The sequence below is a fragment of the Boleophthalmus pectinirostris genome, unplaced genomic scaffold, assembly GCF_026225935.1.
Source record: "Boleophthalmus pectinirostris isolate CB_2022bp ecotype Guang Dong unplaced genomic scaffold, ASM2622593v1 HiC_scaffold_16, whole genome shotgun sequence".
NCBI lineage: Eukaryota > Metazoa > Chordata > Actinopteri > Gobiiformes > Gobiidae > Boleophthalmus > Boleophthalmus pectinirostris.
Genome location: NW_026571095.1, coordinates 16,792,228 through 16,805,301, shown reverse-complemented (window position 1 = coordinate 16,805,301; position 13,074 = coordinate 16,792,228).

The following is a 13,074-nucleotide window of genomic DNA, read 5'->3' as shown; positions in this document are numbered from 1 at the left end:
GATCTGGGTTACACTGACCGAGTCCAACATGAAATCCCACTACTGGACGAGACCCCTGTTAACCAGCCATACAGGAGGATCCCACCAAATCAGTACAAAGAGGTGAGGGATCACATCTCAGAACTGTTAAGGAAGGGTGTCATCAAAGAAAGTTCAAGCTCATACGCGTCACCTATAGTCTTAGTTCGCAAGCCCGATGGTAGCCTAAGACTATGCGTAGACTACAGGAAGCTAAACTCGAAAACCAAACGTGATGCATTTCCGTTACCACGTGTTGATGAAAGTCTGGATGCGCTAGGTGGTGCACAGTTCTTCTCGAGCATTGACCTTGCAAGCGGCTACCACCAAGTTGCAGTCCATGAAAAAGACAGGCACAAAACAGCGTTCACAACCCCTTTCGGCTTATATGAATACTTACGTATGCCATTTGGATTATGTAATGCGCCTGCAACTTTTCAACGCCTAATGCAAGCGACTATGAGTGACCTTGTCTTCCAGATTGTTCTTGTGTACTTGGACGACCTGCTTGTGTTTTCCAAAACTTTTGAGGAACACCTTGAAAGACTCGAAACTGTTTTACAGAAGCTAAAAGAGACAGGCCTGAAAGTGAAAGTGGAAAAGTGTCATTTTCTCCAGTCCAAAGTCAAATTCTTAGGTCATCAGGTTTCGGCTCAGGGCGTAGGCACTGATCCTGAGAAAGTAAGCGCTGTTGAGACATGGCCCATCCCCAGCTCAGTAAAGGAGCTCCGCAAGTTTCTCGGGTTTTGTAGCTACTACAGGCGGTTTATTGAAGGGTTTTCGCAGGTTGCAGGGCCACTCCATGATGTTGTCAATGCCTGTATCAGAGAGAGTAGTCCATCTAAGGCCAAACAGTTGTTCCAGTCTGCCTGGACACCAGCGTGTTCTGAGGCATTTGAGGTGCTCAAGGCCAAGCTTACCAGTGCACCCCTTCTAGGCTATGCAGATTTTCAGTTACCCTTTATACTAGAGACAGATGCTAGCAACCTGGGTTTAGGTGCAGTATTGTATCAGGTTCAGGGTGGGAAGAAAAAGGTCATAGCTTATGCCAGTCGCAGGCTTAGAGGGGCTGAGAGGAACGACAAAAACTACAGTAGCATGAAGTTAGAGCTTCTCTCTTTAAAGTGGGCCATAACCGAGAAATTTCGCAGCTACCTCCTGGGATCAAAGTTTACAGTCCTAACTGACAACAACCCACTCTGTCATCTGTCCACGGCCAAACTAGGGGCTACCCTACAGAGGTGGGTTGCACAATTGGCAGTGTTTGATTTTGAGGTCAAGTATCGGCCTGGTCGCTGTAACTCCGCGGCCGATGCCCTTTCCAGACAACCAGCTTTAACAGAGACCGAACCAGATTCAGAGGATGCAGGGTTTGATGGTTGTGTAGCTATTTGTGACAGTCTTAGAGCAGGCACTGCTTTAGGCTCCGAGTTAGTATCAGCAGGGGTTGAACACTGTCAGGTAAGGCAGCTGAGTGTTTTAGACCCAGGTAGTGGAGACAGTGAGTTGGTCCAGAGTAACATGCCAACTCTTCCCAGTTACACCAAAGCTGAACTCCAGGCCTTCCAAGCTTCCGATCCAACTCTCAAAGTATTAAAAGAGCTCTGGGACAGAAAGCAAAAGCCCTCAGTGCAGGAAAGACAAGCTCTGCCAAACCCAGTAAGGTCCCTGTTGAAACAGTGGCCCCGTCTCAGGGAAAAGGGTGGACTCTTGTACCGTGAAATTGAGGATGTGAATCTTGGGACATGTCACCAGTTGTTGTTACCTACCTGTCTCAAAGAAAAAGTTCTTACAAGTGTGCACAATCAGATGGGACACCAAGGCATAGAAAGGACACTTGGACTCCTCAGACAAAGATGCTTTTGGGGAGGCATGTATGAGGATGTTGTACAATGGATCAAAAACTGTCAAAGGTGCGTTTTAACAAAGTTGCCACAACCCAAAGTTCATGCCCCCCAGGTTCCATTTTTAGCTACCCGTCCTCTTGAAGTGGTTGCTGTAGACTACACAGTGCTCGACCGTGCAAGTGACGGACGTGAAAATGTCCTTGTTCTCACAGATGTATTCACGAAGTTCAGTCAGGCCTTCCCCACAAGAAATCAGAGAGCAGAAACAACAGCTAAAGTTATATTGAAAGAGTGGTTCATGAAATACGGTGTGCCTGAACGCTTGCATTCAGACCAAGGCCGAAATTTCGAGAGTGCGGTAATTGCAGAACTGTGCAGGTTATATGGGGTGAAGAAAACTCGCACCACACCTCATCACCCACAAGGAAACCCCCAGTGTGAGAGGTTTAACAGAACCTTACACGACCTTCTGAGAACTCTTCCCCCTGAGAAAAAGCGTCATTGGCCAGAACATCTTGCTGAATTGGTGTATGCTTATAATGTGACACCACACTCCTCAACAGGTTATTCTCCATATTACATGTTGTTCGGAGTGCACCCCCATCTCCCAGTTGATGCTCTGCTTGGACAGGAGGAAACAAAAGAAGAGAACACAGACTGGCTCAGAGCTCACAGAGAGCGACTCCAGAGTGCACATGAGAGAGCCAGAGAGTTTGCTAAGAGAAAAGCGGCAGAAAGAATAGCTCGTCAGAATGAAAAAGTGTACTGTCCACCTGTTGAAATAGGGCAATTTGTGTATCTTCGCCATCGTCCTATGGGCAGAAATAAGATCCAAGATTCATGGTCATCTAAAGTGTACAAAGTAATTGATGTGCATGGAACTACACACACAGTGATTCCAGTGAATGGAGGTCCCCTTAAGAGAGTTCATAGGTCCAACTTGCGTGCTTGTGTAGGGCCTGTACCACCTCCAATGAAGGAATGCCAAACAGTTCCCCTTACTCATGAACCAGAAGCCGATCTTGACTCAGAAAGTGAATCCACAGACTCAGAACCAGAATATGTGATGGTGGAACACATTGATGAACCTGTTGGTCCAAGATTGGAGGATTTGGAAAGTCATCTGGAGGATGAGAATGGAAGTGAAGTTGAAAGTGAGCAAATGCTTGACGTTGACATGAGTAACAGGCCCGGTGAAGACCCAGTTCCTACCTCACAACCAGAGGAAGAAAGTCCGGGTGTGTCTAAATACCTAAGAAGACCAGTACCTGTACCGCGGCGGAGGGCAGAACAAGCTAAGACTGTCGTGCCAACTCCACCCCCACGCAGAAGTACAAGAATCAATGCTGGTCAAAACAAGAACCCATTTAACTTACCAGTCAGTGCTTGCAATGCAGTATCGTTTACACCAGATGTACTGTCTCAGGTGTTAGCGGGTATGGTCCTTTACACATCAAAAGCTATGGCTGATGTTTAGGAAGTCACCGAGACGTTGACTTCTGGCAGGGGAGAATGTAGCCAGGTGGACTATAAAATACTGTTTTTTAGAAATGGCTGCAATTCTCTGTGTAACCGGTAGGGGGTAGTGTGGTCAGGCTGGGTGATTAGGTGGTTGTTAGAAGAAGCGCGTGTGATGTCATCACTGCACAACAGGCTGAGTGCCTCAACAAGAGACTGACATAAAACGGTGTGTATTAGTAAAAATGAACATTTAAATGACTGCGAAACAGGGAAATAATCTTAGATATTGTTAGACAATGCTTTAATGAGCCTCATATCTCAAGATTGTTGTTGTATTGATTCGTAGAATTGAAGATTGATGTAAATTGACTTGCTGTCCTGAAAAGTGTGATCCTGCTGAGTTGCTCACGTAGGGGAAAAGTTGTTCTGCATGAAGGCGTGAGTGTTAAATATGAATAATATGTAATGTAAAGAACTGTTTATGACTGTTTATGTATTCTTTTATGTGAGACCAAATGTTTTATGTTCTGTAAATTTAGAGGGGAGAGAGAGCACTGTCCACGTCCTTCAGAGTGCTGGGTTGGTCTGGGCAGTCTGTCAGCCATTTTGTGAGTGAGTTCAAGTTGACCGTTACACAGTGTTAAAAACTAATGTAATTTTATTTTGTGTACTTGCCCATTTAAATTGATACTAAGTGGTGTTTATTCTTGGTTTATTGTAGGATAAGCCCACTACTGTTGTCTTTTATTTAGTGTTTTATTTTATTGTTGAGAGAACACATTTTTGTTGGAACGAAGACATAAAAAGCCAGATATTGTGAATCCTGACAGTTGTTAACCATTTAAGTCATCTTCCAAAAAAAGCCAAATCAAACCAAAATTAATGCTGCTCTCTTCTGAGGACAGTCGGGAAATAAAAGTTACCCACATTATTACTTTTGGGAGCTGCCTGTGTCTGGTCCGTTATTCCTAGTTACACACGGCGACAAACACTTAATCTTATAACATGAAAAATGTATTTAACGTAAGTTAAACTAATATCTCTTTCTTTACCTTCTCCTTGCTGTTGAAACCTGGCTACGCTCATCTTGTACAGCTGAGAGATTGGTTGCAGAGGAAGCATATGAGATCCTCAGGATAGATTGAAGATGCTCATCAGTGAGCCTTGACCTGTATTAGGTGCTTTCACACCGACAGTATTTGGTGCGCACCAAACGGTCCATTCGAACCAGAAGTGGTTAGCTCGGTTCGTTTGCGTTGGTGTGAAAGCTTCAATCGGACTCGGACCCGAACCAAATCAAACCAACCTCAAAAAAGAGGTGGTCTCGGTTCACTTGAATCCGCACCCAAGTGACCAACTTTGGTGCGGTTCCTCTGGTGTGAACGTGAACCCGGGTCCAAACCATAGACAGCAGGTCCAAACGAACTATTCTAGATGCATCATGGGAGAAACGCGTCTCCTTTGCCTGTAATGACGCGCTGTACGACTCCAGCGCAGTAACAGATTGTTGTCCAGACGCAGCCGCGATTCATTTTCGAATTATTTTACCAACAATGGCCAATAAAGAAAATGTAACACACGAAGATCAGAGCAAGAACGTGCGAACGTGTGGCTCCAGAGTGAGTCAAAAAATGGGGGTGTGTACTTCTGTTCAAGACCTACACAGAGGTCCCGGTGTTCCCCGTGATCATGATGCATTTGTTATTTTAGGCTAATTAACCAAATAATTTTATGGCAATAGGCAATCGCCCATTCAATTGATTCACCTTTAAAAAATGTCCTGCTGTTAGTCTAGTGTGAGAAATACAGTCGGACTAGATCCAAACCGGAGTCCCGAACTAGCAGGAGCAGCTCCGGTTCTGTCCGGGCTCAGATGACGTGGAGCGGGGAGTGAAAAGCGCTTTTCCCTGGAAGAACCAAATGCGGACACCAACTAAACTGGATTCACGCTTCTGTCCGGATGCTTTGCACCACCACGGAACCAGCCGCGGTTCTTGAGCGCGGAGGACAGGAGCAGCACAGACCTGTAGGTGTAGTCCACAGAACATTCTCACTTTCCCCGCATGGAACACGGAACCAGCGCGCAGACGGCGGAACTTACCCGCTCAGACCCAGTCATTGCGCACTGGTCTTGCTCGCCACCGTCTGGAACCAGCACATGGAGGATGGAGCCTCCGGACCATCTGACCAACGCGCTCGTAGGACGACAGAAGACCAAGGACCAGACCCCAGCGCTATCGTGAGGAGCCGCGCGCTACGGTGAACACTGTTGGCTGCTGCTGTTTCCCGAACTCTGGGCTGATGCGGTGAGTTTGTACAAAGTTCTATGTTGCTGTTTTATGAGTTCATGGTGATAAGATGAGGACGGCTCGCGGTATTAACAGGGAACATCAGTATTGGTTACCGGAGATATCACTGTTCTACCGGGATACAGAGGCTCGTTAACAGGACCAGTTTTTGGTTCGTTTGCCGGTGTGAAAGCCACACTGGAGTGTATCTGCTTCTCGTATGTCAAACATGGATGGAAGACGCTTGTTTTTGCTTCGTACTTTTTGCTAACATGTCGCCAAGCCTCTGGAATAGATCACAGCAGTTTTGTGGTGCTTGCGTATTGATGGGACAGCTGTGTTTGCCGCTGAGTGCGCGTGGATTTCGGCGACGCACAGGTGGAGCTTGGTCATCGGGTTGCCAGCAAGTTACGCACCGAGTGTTGAGCAGGTAGACAGACTGTCAATGTCTTTTTATTTCTTATTAGCCACTCCAATAATGGTCCCATACTTATGAAGAGGGGGATTCTGTCAGCGCCTCCTCTGCGCTCTGATACTGTGGTTGTGGGAGCGTAAAGTGAAGTGCGCACACGTGTACCACCATGTGTGGTTTGTTGGTTCTTCGGTGACGCCGTATGTGCACGTGTACTCGTATTAACAGATCCACTTAGACTCATTGTTTCACAACTGCTGTAAGTTGAGTTTTGGAATGTAAACTGCGTTATTAATCTGTTGTTGTGAATCTGCATGGGCACCGATTCCAGCTTCATCTGTCAGTGCGGCCCGCGGTCGGGGGATGGGATTGTGCGTACATCTACGGCGGGCCGCACTGACATTATTCTTTGGAATCAAGTGGAGGGCCGCAAAAAATCCTTCCGCGGGCCGCAGTTGGCCCCCGGGCCGCGAGTCTGAGACCCTGCACTAGATGGTTTGCAAGAACTCTGGAAGTTGTAGACCACGTACTGGCCAATCAGCGAAGAGCTGTGAAGCCATGACGTCAAACTCAAGCACCTGTCTGGGTCAGTTTTGTGTAAATGAAGGTGATACTAGGAAGAATTCTATCCAAAGGTGTGGCACAATTTACGTGAAGGAAACACATTTTTTCTGATACTTTAAACATGAATTCAACAAAATAAAGGTATAAAGGTCTTATATTTGTATTTGTCAGATAATCATTTCTGTGTACATTAGAGGAGTTTTGCTGTGGAATTGTGATGACACAATTTCATAGCCTGATTCATTAGCTGGTTTCACCTTGTGGAAACCGTCTGACCTTGCAGCATTAGGATTTGTTCTCTTGACGATAGGCGGATACTTTTTTAAATTTAACCAACTGCTGCTATTTGGTCATGACGTATGTAATGCGCCAAATCCCATAGAAAGACGGGCAATGATGTCCTTCCCCTTGATAAAATTCACCAAACATTTTCTTTGTTCCGGCTTTAAATCCTCGATCTCGGGAATTGTTGCCAACACAGAATGTATACACTTCAGCACATTTCAACTCTCCAATTCATGTAATTTCTAACATATTTTTCAACTTTTCTTCACAAATTGCTTCTGGTGTAAAACTATAATTTATATTTCCAATAGTTATAATCCAACCAAATTAAGTCAAAAGTAGAGAGGCACAACCATCTGTCATACACACTAAATCCTGATTTTAAAAGAAAAGAATGCGACAGTGCACATTCACACATGAATAGTATGTCATTATCAAAGCAAAAATGTCTAAAGGTGTTAATTTAAAATGCCACTTTGAATTATTATTATTTTATTATGGTCTATTTTAGTGACAATCACATACAAAGTTTCTATCACATATTGAAAGAGAACTTCTTAATGCTGAGTAAACTGAGTCTTGTGTTCCCATTCAGTAAATTCCAATTTTTGTGTTAAGTTAAAATAACAGCGACAACCTAATGCATCATCGTGTCCCAGCATTTTGACAATAACAAAGGTGATTTTAAATGAGGAAAACTATTATGTTTGTGGGAACTTTGTGCTCTTTGGAGTACTCATGTCAAGAATATGGAGATTGCATGTGATCTCCAGGGATTGCCAACCGCGAGTGGAAAGATGGGTAATGACTTTCAAACCATCAGGGACGTATACAACCTTTTATAAACAAGTAAGGGTTACATAACATGAGAAACTGCATAACAAACTGTTAAGACTAGTTTGTCTGGTAGTTAGTTACACTGTAGAACTTGAGTATACTTTATGAATAGTCTGGCTATGATACGCTACTGAGTAAATGTCCATTCTTCCTTGAGTAAATCCATTCTTCCTGATTTGATGGATTTTTTGAGGGCCTTTCCCCATTCAAAAGTTATACTATTTGGATTTGAACTGTTATTGGTATGACGACGGAGGACTTTTGCCTTATCAAATCCTTCAAATCAGGAAGCAGTCCTTATGTATGAAACCCACAATAGTGCACAAGAAATTACAGTTTTTTTATATTATATATCTTGTATATGTTTTGTTTTAGTAGTATTTCTAAAAATCTTCAAAAAGTATGATTTAGAATGATCGTTACTTGAACAAAATGAACACAAGAAAAATAGCCATTACTTTCTTCCATGCCAATCATCATTCCTCCCTATATATTCTCTGCTGCATTTCCAGCCTTGAAAGCCCATCTTTCTCTTGCATAACATTTCTAAACACTGTGACCACACTGTGCTGCTCATATCTCATCTCTCATGCTTTTTTTTTTTTACTCGCTTTCCCCCCAGAGCTTAGCCTCTCCCTCTCATCCTCCCCTCTTCTCCCTCTGCCTCCTTCTCCTCAGCACAGCTCAGAGATGGAGAGATAGGCCTACTGTATGTGCCACACGTGATGCTGCAGCAGGCGCACCACAGCGAGGTGAGAGCCTGGTCCACACAGCCAATCAGAGCCGAGCATTCCACACACCCCTTCATTCATGTTAAAGTGGACGCTTCCGGAGCACGGCTGATAGGAGCTCCAGTAGTATATGCACAATAACTGCACTCGTGAACATGCTGGTGCACATCTATCTTACTTATACACTGTAATTGAGTGCATTATGAGTAATAAAGCATGTTTACTGTGTTAATGTGTGACCAGCTGCCACTAGGTCCCTTCTCTTTAGTCAATATCATTCTCAATGCAGATCTCCATTACATAATGCAATAGTTAGGATACCACTGACAATCAAAAAATATTATACTAATTAGTGCATAGGTGAATAGAATTGTATGTAGTTTTGTTTGTGTGATGTTCTTGTTGTACATTTTACTGGTGTGACACATATAAATATAACCAGTGATGGAAAGAAAACTAAATACTGAATATGTGCATTACAATGTATTTTTGAGAGATTGTCCAGTCAGAATATTCTGAATACTTTGAATACTTGCACACAGGGTTGTATTCACATTATAGTATTAACACACAACATAGGATTGAAAACAGCTTTATATTTGTTTCACCTTTTGTTATGCATTTATTTATTGTTGATCAGAGAAGGAAAAATCACACTTGCACGCACCATAAGAGCTTTGTTTTATATTTTAATCACTAATTCTGTGCAGTTTGAAGCCTAAATTGGGTGATCGAATACCACCATGTATTCCTTTGATTTTAGGAAAGTGACTGTATTCTGAATCTCACCAAATGAAAAAATAACTATACCACAATGCAGTTACTCAGAATTAGAATTCAGAATATGTATTCTCAGTACATGGATTCTGTTACTTCCCCGCACTGAATATAACACATGAAAACTATCAGATAAAAAGGTTAAATGGTATTGTAAATAATCTGAGAGGCACTGTATGCCCTTTTTGCATGTTGTCATCTTTCTTACTGTGAGGACCAGGTGTGCCTAAATACTGACAAATGATCTTTTGAAAGACAAGGACAATGCATACTTTAAACCTTTGATTTCAGTTTAACCTGGAGAATCTTTGTTAGCCTGACATGCTGCTGTTTTCACTGACAGTTTAAGATGGGAAAAGCCTCCTTTTTGTCTGAGAGGAGACACTGACAGAAGCGTAAAGCCAGAGGAAAGTCCTGCCTCCATCTTCTGAAAGAGCCTTATACGTTTCCATTAAACGGCGCCTGACAGTTTTTTCGATTTCATCTTAGCATGAGGTGTATTGTTGCTGATTGGAGTTGGAGCAAAAGCCATCTACTAATACCGCGGCACACACTGGCACAGCTTAGCTATGATACATCTACAAAATGAACATCAGGAGGAGAGGGAACTAGGCCCGTCATGATAACAAATTTTGAAGTGTTGAATTGTACATTGTTGAAGTAAATATAGACGATAATATTGAAACTAATTTATGCCACTGACACAATAACCCTAAAGCAGATTTATTCTACAAAAACTATCTGACAATATTGTTAAAAATACATGAGCTGCAACAAATAAACAGCTGAAACACTTTAGTGATTAGTTTGTATTCATAAAGAGAAGTTATAGAAATATAGAATGTCATTAGTTATTAATTCAACCTTCTACAGCTCAAATCTAATCACATGGCCAAAAAATGACCCAAAATTTCACAGCAGTGTAAAGAAAATGTCCCCATGATAAATATTGACCCCATATTGTTCCATCTGTCATGTACTGAAATCGATGTAATTATCATGACAAGAGGGAATCATCACAGACAACATAATAAAAAGCATAGGTGTATCCTGTGTATATATACATATATATTTGTGTGTGATTATACGTAGCTCTTCTTATCAGCAAATGAACAATGACAGCAATGCAAACATGCCAGCCTTATCAGACAGACAGAGGTTGCAGTGAGACCGGAGCAGTCCAGGCGCAGAAAGCTGTTTGTTCAAGCATACAACGCGGTAATGCCCATAGTGTGATATGAAGGGATGAGCCTGGCTACACAACTGAAGCTCATGATCCCAGCCGCCTAAGCTCACGTCTGGGGAGAGAGCAAAGAAGAGGCAGAGAAAGACTGGAGCAAGTCAAGCACGGTGTTTTTACAAGGAAAGTAATATTCAAAATACATGGAAGAACATAATTGTATTTATATTTTACATCCAGGTTGTGTAATATTAGGAAGCAAATCTGACATACTTGACATGGGAAGTGTAATAGGCAAACATTTTAAGCACATCTGTAGCAGTCAAATTGTGACAGCAGCAGATGCTCTGACTCATCTATACCAGGGGTTCCCATATTATTCAGGGACCCCAAAAATAACAATGCAACCCTCTCAGGAACCCCACTGCAAAAATAAAATTAATGATAACTTTGCAATCATTTTTTGGGAAGAAGGAGCTGAACATAAAGACAAAGCTCCCTATTCTACTTGTGTTACATAGTTTCACAAAATTATGCAGCAGACTAAACAGTGTCACAATATTAAAATCATATCCTGTAATTATAGAAATTAAAGGTTGTATCTCTAAATGTTTTGTATGTATTTAGGGCTGTTTATTCTGCAGGTGCTAATGTAATGCATGGTCATGATAAAGCAAGGACAGCATCTAGCAACTATTCGCCAGTCTCCACACATCTCAAGCTCAAACTAAAACCATCCAAGCAGTTTAAATATAACACTTGGGAAATAGGAAGACCCATTTCTTTTACAAAAGTGTACCATGGGAGCTATTAAAGTAAGCTGCGTTTGACCTGCTCACGATATGTGCCAGAAAACATTTACTGCATGCTGTACCTCCAGGAATGATCCTATATGGCAGAATTTTGATCTATGATTGTTATTGTGCAAGAAGGAACAAGTAGTGCTTTCTGTATTTATATAACACCTCAGTCACAGACTTTTCACACCGTCTACCCTGCACTACTATCAACACTTGGGTTTGTTTTGGTTCAACATTAGATGACTCACTTAAAGTTTAATTAGTAAGCCCCCTGCTTAACAATCTACTACATGAGACAACAAATGATTCATAAAAAAATACCCTGTGGCTCATTATGTTTTGACAGCACAAATTAGTTGAGTCTGACCAAGGACTTTCCCAGGGCTTCTCCTTAGTGTGGTCATGTTCAGGTTGTCTATCAGGAAACATGTGGTTTTCATTTGGAATCACAACCATGCACTGTAAAATGACTTCCGAGCTGAAGCGTGACCCACTAAACTAAGTTCAACACAGCCTGAAGAGCCTTTTCCACCTGGAGGATGTTGTTCAAGATTGTAAATGCTCACATACGGGGCAAGAAATACTACACACCCAATAGCACTTAATACTTCCTTCTAAACCAAATCATGTATTATGTAAGCCTAATGAGCGAAACCGCATGTGCTCATTTTGTGAGGTGCAATGTCAAAGCTGGAAACAGAACTTTCACCCAGTATCCTGTTTGCATCTGCTGAAGAAAACAGTCTGTGCTCAGCATCAGCGGGACATACGTAGGGTATATTTGACCTTTTCTGTCACTCAGATAGATGACCATGATGAACATGAACATGAGAAAGAAGAGATGTTTCCCACACAAAATACTGTGAAGTATACAAGTACACGTTAAAAATATATAGTGTTAATATATGGATGTTCTGTCAACTCAGTGATTTTGAATATGGATTGTAAAATGGTCTGTAAATCCTCTTGAGTAGTGCAGATATTAAAAAAAATTATAATTTAGCCCAGTTGAATTTTTAGCAAATTTTAACATTTTTGGTGTATTTTGCAACTAATTATTATTAAAACATTGTACTTGGTAGTATGCCTTAGAAGCTGAAATATTAATACATTTTTGTCTTTTTATTATACCTTTGCACTGTAGTTGTCTATCTCATAATTCTTTAAATAATTTTATGACTGAAGTATGCATGTTTATGTTGCTGGATGATACACACGACTTCCACTACACAGTCTACTGTGTGTATTTGTGTATGTGACAAATAAAGTTCAGCATTGCTGGCAGCATAATTAGCAAAACTTTCCAATCTCCATGTCATGCCTTGAGTTTATCCTAAGTTGAAAATTATCATCTGTATGACGAATTGGGTTTTTCACCTTCAGGGGACAAGGTTTATGAGTCTGCACCAAGATCAGAGAACAGTTCATTTGGATGCATTACCCATTACATAATGACTAAATGGCATAAGACATAAGGTTACTCGCCTCCTGAGACTTGCTGCTATGCTGTGTGTATGTAAGAGTGGGAGTAATAGCAGGTGGAAGGTCCTGGTTTAACTGTGAGCACATTATGAGATGAAACGTCTTGACTCAGCATCATCTTCATCATAAGAAAGTGCTGACACTGATGTCCTGATGCTGTTTATCTCGTTACTCTTTTCATTAAGAGCCCTGTCTGCTCCAAGTGTGCTTATACAGAGAGAGAGAGGCTCATCTTTGAAACCAGCTGTCTGTGTGTCATCTGCACAATTAAACTGCTCAGTCATTCTCATTATCACTTTCATCATGTCAAAGCTACTGTCGTTCAATCAGGTTTTAGAAGCTAAGGACTAAAAGGACGGGTGATGTTATAAGTTTTGATCTGCTGGCAGACG